General features: G+C 44.3%; 2 protein-coding genes and 1 long non-coding RNA gene across 26 annotated transcripts in view; 2 read left to right on the top strand and 1 right to left on the bottom strand.

Moving 5' to 3' along the window:
- Window positions 1–7,922, top strand: part of LOC127749796 (gamma-1-syntrophin-like) — a 52,082-nt gene that overhangs the window by 33,389 nt on the left and 10,771 nt on the right. The window lies entirely within an intron of this gene.
- LOC127749798 (uncharacterized) overlaps window positions 1,567–7,922 on the bottom strand; it is a 210,102-nt gene continuing 203,746 nt past the window's right edge. The window contains exons 5-7 of the long non-coding RNA XR_008011362.1: window positions 3,919–4,085; window positions 2,866–3,795; window positions 1,567–2,770 (exon numbers count right to left, since the gene is read on the bottom strand). This is a non-coding gene — a long non-coding RNA (uncharacterized LOC127749798). The remainder of the gene's footprint in view (window positions 2,771–2,865; window positions 3,796–3,918; window positions 4,086–7,922) is intronic.
- Window positions 2,809–7,922, top strand: part of LOC113218380 (potassium voltage-gated channel subfamily KQT member 1-like) — a 188,648-nt gene continuing 183,534 nt past the window's right edge. For 16 of the 17 annotated variants that reach the window (XR_008011360.1, XM_052269492.1, XM_052269499.1 and 13 more), the window contains exon 1: window positions 2,809–2,958. The gene's annotated coding sequence lies outside the window, so the exon portion shown is untranslated. The remainder of the gene's footprint in view (window positions 2,959–7,922) is intronic. The other variant, XM_052269488.1, reaches the window with a different exon arrangement.

Raw genomic sequence — 7,922 nt, 5'->3', positions numbered from 1 at the left:
GTTGCTTTAAAAAAAAACACTTTAATTTCTTTAAAAATAAACAGAAATCTTGAGACGCTTTAATCGCTATTTTGATATCTTGTTTCTTCAAATAGCAAAGCAAACCAGAGGCTGTCGAAAACTTTTGAATACAGTTAATATCCTTCCTCCATAAAAATTGTAAAATTTATGGGCGGCTGCTTTACAGAGACATTTGCACCTTTTCCAGGAGATGGAGTGCGCAGCCCTGCAGAGTCTGCTGTTCTGCATGCACGCCTTTCTAACGGCCAAGGTAGCCTCAGTGGACCCCGCCTTCCTGAGCTCCAAGACCCCGCTGGACGCGTTACCGGCCGCGGTCACCATGTAAGCGGTGGGCACGGCACCCTTCCTCACCCTCAGGCTGCAACCTATTCCAAACAAAAAGTCTCACGTTAAGAAAAAAATTTCTAACGCGAGTCGCGGTCTTGCATTTCCTAGAGCAGTCGACTGAGCGAGAGGGATGACACTTTGCTGCAACCACTATCACACCACCACTTTCACTTTGATCTTTTCAAGCAAATACAATCAAAACGCCGACGTCTCTCTCTGGAAGCACACTCGTGTACAATGTTTGCAGTATTTTCTGAATAGTAGTTGCTGTTTAAACAGGAGAAAGTGTGTTCATGGCCATAAGATAGGTACTTAGTAAATACTGTTTACATGCCCATACTCGGGTTTCCCGACTGTACAGAGGAAATCGTTGTTTCTTTTTCAGTACTTTTTCCTTTATCAATTGTTGCAAAGAAGCGTGAGATTTATTGTGCAAGCCGGACAACAGGCGCTTAATCATTAATGAAATGAATTAAGAGCACGCGTGATATTGTCGCTCGACGCGTCCGTGCAACAATATCCTATCTGTTTCGCTGCCCCGAAAGACTAACCTATCTGTTTCGCTGCTCCGAAAGACTAGCCTATCTGTTTTGCTGCCCCGAGAGACTAGCCTATCTGTTTTTCGGTGCTCTCTGCAGCGCTGTCTTCTTCTTATTGTGGATTTGACAATATCAACGGAGAAAAAAAGTAAAAACTGCTGCGTGTTCCTTAAAGATCAAGGAACAAATAGCAAGTTTTACTTTGTTTCTCCTGTTAATATTAGCAAAACTACAACGAAAGGAAGACAGCGCTGCAGAAAGCGCCGAAAAACAGATAGGCTAGTCTTTCGGGGCAGCGAAACAGATAGGATATTGATGCACGGACGCGTCGCGCTCTAGTTAAATTTTATTCTTAGAACCTGATATGACATGTAAAGAATTGTAATGAGCATAATGAGGAGCTCTTAAACACCCTACCTTTACATCTTTCTCCGGACAGCGAAACGCTATGAGCTAACAGTCATGTTCACCGCAGGATTAATAGTCAATTATTCTGTTCTTCGGCAAAGTCTCGTTTCTTTTTCTACCTTCGTTTCGTATGTCGGTACGCGCGGCAGAGCGCTTGACAGAGACACCAAAGACTTTTGGAATTATGTGATTCTTGTATTATTAGAATATAATAAAAAAGAGGTCGTTCTGTAAATAAAGCTGAAGCGCTAAGATTGTTACCTAATAAATATGTGAAAGTTTTTTAATCCTTCCTAGTGACGGTGGACAAGTCGTATGTCGTATGTGTTTCCAATAGTTATTATTATTATTAGTCAAACGATTTATTGTATCATATTTGTTGTACAATGAGATTACAGCTTTATTAAAATAAATACAAAATGTTTCTGTTGTTTCGTCGAATCCACAAACATGTGCGACATATACCCCGCGGCTGTGAGTGCGGCAGTGACAGTGAGCGGGGGGTAGCGACGTGAAAGGGAAGGCCACCTTCCACAGACCACATCGACTTAGTTTAATGGGCATATCCCCAAGTATCTAAAACAATCTTAAAACCTGTATTGTTTAGGATCCCGCAAGGTCTTACATGTATGATGTTCCAGTAATACATGAGATTTGCTTTCTATCACACATACAAGCAAAACATCTTAAACGATTATAAAAGTTAGTTGCACCTAAGTCTCGCACTCCATTTAATGTAGAGACAATTGTTGTGTAATACAGGAATTCATTTCACCCGAAGGGAATGACAACGCGGAAGGTTTCCAAACCAGTATCACTTTCCATTAATTGAAGGTCAAAATACGAGGTTTTGCAACAATGATGATTTTGCAAATATTTGGGTAAAATTTTTAGCACTTTTACTTCCGCATTCGTCATCGGATCCGAAACGAGTCGAAAAACAAAAGGACAATTATTATGAATCAGCTTTGGGGACTATTGGATAATGTTTTGCGAAATGTCTGATTTTTTACTGTGAGAGGACAATGTGAAACATTGTCGTACCGGGTGCAGGAAAATTTTCAGCGGAAGTTGTTGTACAATTACAATACAAAATTGTAAAATTAACAAGCTATGCGTATCGACTTGGAATCGAATAACGAGCAACGCATGTACGACTCGTTCTGTAAAGGGCAGATCACAAAATGGATCGTACAAGTACAAATATATTTTTCACAGTGGATAGTGTTTAAGGGATTTTGTTGGGCCTCCTAGAAAATCGGAGAAAAATATGTTCCTTGACACTGTTAAAGTGAGCGTATTTGCTTGGGGCAGGTCCGGCGGGGGGCGTGGCTGCCGGGGCGAGAAAGTGATGGGGCGAGGGGGCGGCCGCGCGCCGCGCCCCTCAGTCGACCGCCAGCCTCCGCACCACCCGCGTGCTCCACCGGGCCCAGCGCCGAGTCGAGCCGGGCCGAGTCGAGCCAAGCCGGGTGAACCTGGTGCGCGGCCGAACGTGTTGGGATGGAGAGAAGACGTTAAACTCTTTGTAGCTTCGCTTGATGTAATCACGTGATGAGACCTGTGAATTTACCTTTGATTTTACCCGGAGGACTACTGGTGTCACGGCCAGTGATGAGGCTGCTTTAAGTGCCGTCGTTGTGCCGGGAGAGCCGAGGAGACGCAGGTGAGGACCCTCATCATCAATCATTTCCCTTAGCCCACAGTCAGTTTTCTGGAAGGAACAGAAAAAAAGGGCTTGAAGGCAAGCATTTGATGGTTAAGATTACCGACAAATCGCATCAAAAGGAGTATTATCATCACCACTACAATGTTAAAAATTTGTTGGGATTTCTCAAAGATTCACTCTTATTCATATTTGGAAAAGTCAACAATAGGGACTTTGTTTTCAAGTTTGAAGTGGTTAAGTAGTTACAAGCAGGATAAACGATGGTGAAGGGAAGCGCGTTATTGGACACTTATTCCTTACAGGCCCGATTCGGCATCAATTAAAATACTCCTCATCAATTTTTACAATCGCGCGATTTTTCACCACAACAACGACCTTGGATTCTACGAAGCAATTCGTACGAAACGGTGTTTTGTATTCGATTGAAATCAATTAATGCTATTACACAAATTAAGCAAGAAAATTTCTTGAAAGCTCTATAAATTTTGTAACAGTGTTTTCTGTAGAGCCTTATTCTTCTAGAAGCAGGTTAGCTAGAGACTTGAAATTTTCAGGGTATCGTTGAAGTTGCTACCATAACTAAAAGGTCTACACCCTGGAAATCACTACGAAGGGAATAGGAGTTTAAAAAGAAAAACGTTAGGCAAGAAAATATGAAAAAAAACAACAATAAACTAGTTTTGCAACCAAATTTTGTCCATTTGCTCTCTCTCCAACCGTTTGAGAGACTGGACGGTCTCCGTTTGGCACTTCGCAGACACCGGGCCTGTTGCCCTGCCGGCGGAGGCATTTTCTTGGACCTAAGGACGAGCCAATAAGCCTGCTCATACCCGTCTGCAATGAAAAAGAAAAGGGAAATTATAAATAAAAAACAAGAAGAGCTCTTTCAGCTCATATTCTTTACATTTACAAAAAATTCTGTAATTCAGTAATTCTGTCTCTAGCTCCTATACGCACATCCAAAACGCAATTTGGTCCAGATGACACTGTTTTGGGGGGTACTTCCTCCACTAATTTTCGATTTGAGGCTGTCTTGTACGTCCATTGCAGGCCATTGTATAACATCATTTCCGGCTTACTTCAGCACGCAAATAGACATCGGTATGGTGTAGATGGATAAAAACCTGCAGATTTTAGCGAACATGAGTTGTGTACCACAACTATAATTGCCTACCCTCAGGTACTTCCCGCCACTGAGAACCTCGTTGGCAGGCAAGAGGGCGGCAGCGATGAGCCACAATTGCCTAACCCCCAGGCGCTCCCTGCTAACAAGCTTCATCGTTCATTGCCCCAGACAAAGCGGCGGAGCGGTTGAAGTCACTGCGACCAGACAGGAGGCTGGCATGTGGGTCTACGTGGGCATTCTTCTCTTTTAGTCTACCACATTGTGAAAAAAATATCCTCGTACACTTACGATATACTTTCGACTGAATATTTACGTCTTTTTTTCTTTTGTAAATTTTTGAGACCCTAATCTAGCTTGTCAGTAAATTCCAAGTCGATACACAGTGCTTGTAATTTTACACTTTTTAATTGTAAATTTATGATGCACGGAAGTTTTGCCGTAAAACCGACAACAAACAGGACCGGACTTACGGCTAATAACCAAAACAAGTTGTGAATCAATAAAAAAATATTACTCCCTGAAGTCAACTAAATATTTGATCAAATGATCTTAAGAATTTTAATCAAATATGATCAAGCGAACAACAATATTCTCATGTCAATCACACCACAACATAACTAACAAGGGAACCTTATCAGGTTTAAATCTCCGATTTCGTTGAAACTTGGAAAATTTGAAGGTTATTTATGTAGCAATCGGATGGCACTTGAATTTTTTTGTGAACCCGACAATTAGTTTTACCCTATGTAGAGTAGGAGTATCGTTTTTGAAAAAAGATATTTTTGAAAAATGTAAAGTAGTGCTTTAAGGGGCACTCTGAAAAAAGTAGGTATAGGTTTACAGGAAAATTTTCCTAGACGCAAGTTGTAAGATAACAATTTGTAATAGTAAAAATACATGTAGTATGTATCGACTTCAAATCGCTTGGCGAGAAAAAATGTGATGTCGTAAATTTACAAATTAAATTACAATTCGAGTTGACAAAGTTTTTGTAAATTTACGACGATATTTTGCACAGTTGGTAACTCGTCGAAGTAGGGCCCCTAGCACCAAAATTTTGTCCGTTTCGCTCTATTTTGTACCGTTAAGGCGGTAAAGGAATATTTTAGACAAAAAGCAGTAAGGCTTAAGTAAACTAGTGTGAGGTTCAGGAAAAATTTCAAATGCCATCCGATTTCTACATTAATAACCTTCAAATTTTCCAAGTTTCAACGAAATCGGAGATTTACCCCTGAAAAGGTTCCCTTGTAAATCATGAAATCAGGGCGAGCAAAATTTGTTTTACGGAAGTAAATTTCTTTTGGCTTATCCATTTTTGTTCCGCGGATCAAATGGTTGTCTGAGTGCAGAAGCAGAACAGTACATGGAATAGAACGCGACAGGACCCCACAGTGACGAGCATAATTCCGTCTCAGAACCACTCATTTTGTCATGAGATATCAAAATTTCTCGCTCGCTTCGCGCCACTGTCCTTTTTTTTATATATATATCGGATGGAAAAAATAATCATAACTACGGACGCCAAATCAATGTAGTCGTAGATGGTCTTTTTCAATTTATGCATACAAGCTGAAACTAAGTCGATGTGCACGGAAATCAAAGTTTTCGCTCCCTTCTCGTCTCCAGTGTGGCCTGTCAGCCTTGAGAGGGGCTTAAAGGCGGTTAGCCCAACCCACCCCTTCCCAGCGCCTTTGTGGGCTCATATCAACGCGCAGGGTGAGAAGCGTGCCGTCATCTGAGGAACCGAGGAAGAAGGGAGGCACCTAAGGCTAAACATCGAACAAAGGCAACGACGAATTGGCTCAGATGTGACTATACTTATTTGCGAAGGTTTATATCTTCGTTCAATTTCCACCTCTTCTAATTATAAAGAAAATAAACGCATGGCGTGGCGGTGTGGTGCCCCGCGGGGCGGGCGGGCAGCATGATCAGGGCCCATCCATTACGGTGAGCGATGCGTTCCCACGGGGCGGGCTGCGTGCGAGCAGCACAGCCCTTTCTCTGTCTCTCTCTCACTTTCTCGCCCCCGCCCCCACTCCTCTTTGTTTTCCAGCCCAAACGCTCGAAAGCAACGGAGACCATGAGCGTATGTGCACACACACACACATGCAGAGAGCTCAACAGCAGGCTGGGGTGGGCCAGCGCCAGCGGTGCACCACAGGCCAGGTCCAGCTGGGGGCAGCGCGGGGTGTGGCGGGGGCGGGCCGCGAGGATTAGCAGGGGAATAAGCATTTTTTTTACGTGGGCACATTGGAAAGTAAAATTGCAGCACCTACCAATGTTAATTAAATACACCCAGGAAGAGTTTTCAAAGCATCGCTTAGTATTTCAAAGGATTTGCTTCATAAGGTACGAAGAACACGACTCACGGACATCGACTATTACAAAAGACCGGCGTCGTACAACTTATATAGCACTATACTTGTAATAGGGAGCGCATTTCTTGTAAAGAAAAAGAGTGAGGTGCCTCGTTGCAAAAAGGAATGCTACGCCAGAAAATGCTTTGTAAGATTTTAACAGGGAATTTAATTCCAAAAAACAAATCATGACATATAAAAACCCTGCGAAAGTATAAGTCTCAATGGGTGAAAATATAAGACAAGGAAGACAGAGCACCCGAGGGGATCCTCATCTCCAGCGTTCTGCACAAGTTGGCCCCTCTCCACTTCCAGACAGTACCTGGAGAGATGCTGGAGTCTGGCAGGGTCAGGGAGCAGCGGTGGGGAGAGAGAACAGTGCGGACGGGGAAAGGGAAAGGAGAAAAGGGGGCAGAGGAGGGAGGGGGGAGCGCTAATTGGCGGAATAAAAAGAAGGCGTCGGGAGGGAGCGAAGGGTGACAGGGCCGAGGGAGCGGGTGACATGGGGGGTTTGGGTACAGAGAAATGAAAAAAAAAAAGATGTGAAGAAGTTTCAGCGAAGCAAAAGGAAAGGAAGGGTATGCGTCTGTTTGAAGAACAAGAGTGTTGACTAGCCCCACCCTCACCCCCCACCACCTCACCCCCCGTCCAATCACTCTGCCGGCTGGGGCTCGTACTGACTGCTGTCCTGCTGTCGCTCTAAACATTCTTTATTAAACCATTTTTTTTTTAAAGGAAAAAAAACTCTGGAGAGTCCAATGAAGGAGATCAATGCATCCGTTCGATCGCGACAAAGCGATAATAAGCAATTGGATTCGTCAAGCGAAGCTAAGTGTTCTTACGCTGCCTGGCCTGGCTCGAGGGTTGTCCCTGTCCCTGGGCTCCTTTTCGCTCTTCTTACTTTCTCCCGATTACCAGGCCCCCGCCTACCACGCCTCGAAGACCACTTTGATGTTGAGCGCCACTCCTTTTGCTAGCACGGCTAGGCTTGTGCTTTAATGTAAAACATTATGATAATAATTAAAATACAGTCTATAAGGATTGGCAGACGACCTTCGGAGGCACCGTCCTCCCCTGCTCTAGTCCCAGCTGATGTCTCCTGTCCTCCTCAGGACCGCGCCGCAAGCCCGGCGCTACGCGGACTACGTCTAGAGAGACTGCGATTTAGAGGGTCCTTACTATAGCCTACATCTAGAGAGACTGACTTAGAGCGTCGCTAGGCTAAGTGTAGACAGACTATACGACTCAGAGAGTCTCTAGGCTGGTGCAGGCGGGCGTCAGCACCCCCTCCCCCTCCCGGACCAGCAGTCGTAACGCATCAGGGTATCGGGGCGGCAGATCCACTGCTATCTGTAGCAAGGGACCGACTGGGTCGGACAGAGGAAAAGAGAGAGAGAGAGAGCGGGAGGAATTGACTCGCACCACTCTGCCGCAATAACGAGACTGTGTAAAACCTCCTCTATCTCCCCCCTCCCCCC

This window comes from Frankliniella occidentalis, unplaced genomic scaffold (assembly GCF_000697945.3).
Source record: "Frankliniella occidentalis isolate FOCC.00 unplaced genomic scaffold, Focc_3.1 Scaffold94, whole genome shotgun sequence".
NCBI lineage: Eukaryota > Metazoa > Arthropoda > Insecta > Thysanoptera > Thripidae > Frankliniella > Frankliniella occidentalis.
This window is presented reverse-complemented; position numbering and strand designations above follow the sequence as displayed.